This window comes from Oreochromis niloticus, unplaced genomic scaffold, assembly GCF_001858045.2.
Source record: "Oreochromis niloticus isolate F11D_XX unplaced genomic scaffold, O_niloticus_UMD_NMBU tig00008485_pilon, whole genome shotgun sequence".
Taxonomy (NCBI): Eukaryota; Metazoa; Chordata; class Actinopteri; order Cichliformes; family Cichlidae; genus Oreochromis; species Oreochromis niloticus.
The window spans coordinates 34,850-38,757 of NW_020329220.1; the positions used below are offsets into that span (position 1 = coordinate 34,850).

The 3,908-nt window shown below is 39.5% G+C and overlaps 1 non-coding gene across 1 annotated transcript; it reads left to right on the plus strand.

The window, feature by feature from the left end:
- The first annotated feature begins 1,199 nt into the window (after positions 1-1,199).
- Positions 1,200-1,271, plus strand: trnat-cgu (transfer RNA threonine (anticodon CGU)). Its single transcript has one exon. It is a non-coding gene; the product is annotated as a tRNA-Thr (tRNA).
- Positions 1,272-3,908: the final 2,637 nt, after the last annotated feature.

Here is a 3,908-nt window from a genome sequence, read left to right on the forward strand (position 1 = left end):
CAACAACTGTTCCATGTTCTGATTATTTGAGCGATGTCATTATTTTCTGTTTCACAAATATGTACACCCCCCCCCCCCCCCCCCCCCCCCCCAAAAAACAAACAAACAAACAAACAAACAAAAAGAACAAGTACATAAAGACTCACACAAAAAATAAAGCAGAAGAAAACCCTTCTTCAACTCTGCCGTGGCCGGTCCCAAGCCTGGATAAGGAAAGACGAAGGGTGAGTGAAAGGGATGTCTAGGGTCACAAAAATCAACATGACTCATTCTAAAGGGCACAGACGTGCACCCAAAATTAGAAAACAATTGGATGAAAGATTTTGAAGATTCACTAAATCTGTCATCACCAAAAACCAATAGGTGTCAGTAATCTTGAAAAGATTTGAATGCAAACTTTCCAAGATACATTTATTCTACAATAAAGTTTGGCCTGATGGCGGTGCTGGGGTTCTACAGTGTGGCCTGGTGGCCAAGTGGCAAGGTGTTAGTGTTGTAAACTGAAGATCTTGGATTCAATACCCATCTATACCTTTAATACAAGCTGACAAGGGAAACAAAAAGTCCCTTTCTGTACTAGACACTAGCTGTAAGAAACAACAGTCCGTCCAGGAGCAATGTTCTCCCGAAAGTCTGTTCTGGGCATCTTTTTCACTCATCAAAGTGACTTCTTCAGTTTCACCTGACTGCAGGTTTCCACAGCCTTATAAAGAGTACATCTGCATAATGTCAGAAATTATACACAAGCATAAAAATAACAGTCCACTCAAGTTTTACAAAACACCATTGCTTATTGAGTAATAGAGCGTTATATACTGTTTATGATTTAACACCACCATGATGGTTTGTGGAGCATTGTGGAGTGAAATGTCACTGCTAAAGCTTGGCTGAAACTGGGTGATAGTAATTCTAACAGAATAATGCCGGTGTTGACCAGATGCACTATAAATGTGGCAACACTTTACAAGCTTGCAACATTTTTTCATGCTTTCCTTGGAATGATGTTCGCATTTGGCAATCTTTCTCTGGGTTTTTGGAATATTGGAGAATGTTGCTTTTGAATGGACTGATTCTTATGCAGTGATTCTCTACTTTGAGCACTCAAACCAACTAAGATGACAAACATGTTCATCAATTCATTTAATTGAACAATTCAAGAGGAATATGATGTTACGGTATGGACAAAGCTCAGCCTGTGTGGCATAGTGGCCAAGTGGCAAGGCATTGGTCTCGTCTGCCAAAGCTCATGGGTTCAATCCCCATCTGTGCCTTTAGTACAGTGATTAAAAACCTGTTTGATTCTGTACTTGCTGTCACGTTGCTTTAAGTAGGGGAAACACTCTGCTCCCAATAACCAGAAACACTGAACAGAACTTTAGACATGACTCTGGTGCAACAACATCACTGTTGTTGGCGCTTTACTCAGTGTGAGTATCAGTTTCCTTTACTCACAGGTTAAATATTTAACAGAATATAACATACGTTGTGAAGAGTCAAAGTGGACGATCCAAACAGGATATCTGACAACAGGAGACATTCGCAAAAGCATATTTACACTGATAATTCATATTAATGTTAATAATGACAATTTAATGACCATAATGCTTCCATCAAACTGAAATCCACCATTAATAAATCCTCAATTGATTTTTAGACACAACTACATTTAAGGGCCCAAATTTCCCAAATGACCACAAATTAGATGTTAAAGTCTTTTTCAAACCTACAGATACACATGCCTTACTGTTCAGAACAAGTTTTCACCCAAACACACATTTGCAGGGATAATTAAATCCCAATTACTGAGATTTCACAGGATCTGCACTCAACAGAGTGATTTGGGGAAGCTGTCAAGATTTTATTCTCAGCTCTCTCCACTAGGGGTACTGTTGGTCCTTTTTAAGAAAATGTTTCAATTCATTCTTGCAGACCAAGCCAATTGATGTTTCTCCCCTCATCCCAGTGGTGATCACATATTCTCCCTCCACCTGCAAATTGGTCAGAGTTATCAAGAGCAACTTTCAAAGGTTCACTCAGGACACACATATGCTTCAGGATCACAAGGCAATTGCAGCCTTCAGGAGGAACAAAAACCTGGGTGATCTCCTTGTAAAGGCTAAAATCTCACCTCTCTCTGAGCCTAAGCGCAGAGATCAGGGCAATTTTTCCAGCACCACAGTGGGTGGGCAGTTATTCCAATGGTAATGTTTTTCTATCACTGTGCAAAGGGACTCCAAGATCTAAAAACTGTGTATATTTGATCACTTGTAGGAACTGTGGAATCCAATATGTGGGAGAAACAGGAAATACACTTTTGGTTAGATTCACAGTTTTGCCTTGTTGGGAGCTTTTAAGGACCAGCCTTAATTTTACACATTTGATAAGTGAAGACTGGTGCTTAGTGACGAGAGCTGGGATAATCTGGACGAATCTGCAGCCTGCATCTCCAAATCAGAAATGGCTTTAGATTGACGCTAGCAGACAGGCATGCATGTCTCAGGGTGATTACACACTAACACATTGTGATTAATCACACACATTTGTATACATTTTATTCACAAGATTAAAAAAAAAAAAAAAAAAAAAAAAAAAAACACTATACAAAATGTGTTTTTGTGACAGGCATAGTAACAAAATGCTTAAGATTTAAAATTGGTTCTTTCCCAGTTTTCTGTTATGTGCACACACATTCCTTGACTTAGGTGCTTTTTAATTCTCCAACAATGGTCAGTGCCAAGTGTTTACACAAACAAAAAACAAACAAACAAAAAACATTACTCAGAAAATGTCAGGTACAAGAACTGGACTAAAAAGGAGTGGAAAAACCAGATAATGTCCAAAGAAATACTTCAGCGTGTGGCTCACGACTTTTGCACAGTACTGTAAATGTTATTAATAATGAAAGATGTCAAAATGTAGCTTTCTCATTTTTAAAAATTCCCATACACATATTCTTTCTTCTAGTGAAGGTGCCTCCTCCTTCTGACCTTAGGGTAACTAATTTCTCAGACAGTGACATCACGGTGCGCTGGAAGCTGCAGCTGATGATGATGTTTCTTACCTCACTAAGTGGAGGCGACCTGAACAGTGGGGAAGAACTATTGGATTGTTGGAGTACATATTATGAAGTAAAAAATACAATGTCTCAATAAACTGTTTCCTGTGTCTTAAGGAGCATCAGTATCACTGTCTGCACTCTATGGAGATGGAGCTCAGAGTGAAGCTGTGGCCGTATGCTACAGCACCTGTGAGTCACACATTTTCTGATCCTGAACATTTCTCAAACTCAGGAGGGAGAGCCTGAAACCATTTACCTAAGTCACATTAGCAGCAGTCAATTCTGTCATATTGTGTCTCTATGTACAATATAGCATTACTAATACAATAACCTGTACGTCAATGAACTTCATGTGTAATTGATGGCAGTTCTCAAAGTACTAGTCACTTAAAGGTTAAATTTCACATCTAAATCATCACTAGAACTCTGAGCTATGAAATAATGTAGTGAGGTTAAAGTATCAAATCAAAGTATCAAATTCTCTGTTATACTTTACATTTATTTTCTAAAAAAAACACTTTGCTCTGCTGCCAAAATAATTTCCTCCTATAAAGGAAGAAAGTGAGTGTTAAGTGTCGTTAGCTGTGGTACTTTATCTCTTCTATGATGTTGCTGCAGGCTCTGGTGGAGGCCCAACCAGCCTCACGCTTTCTGATGAGACTGCCGTCAGCATGGTGATCAGTTGGGTACCTCCCAATGCTCATGTCCTCCAGTATCACGTGTCCTACACAGCATTGACTGGAGCTGATAGCCAGGATCACACTGTGAGTGGGTCGTAGTCATCACATCTTCACCTCTTCTGGGCTTCAGCCGGCTGTCATGTGTCAGAATTCCAGAAATTCCACAAGTC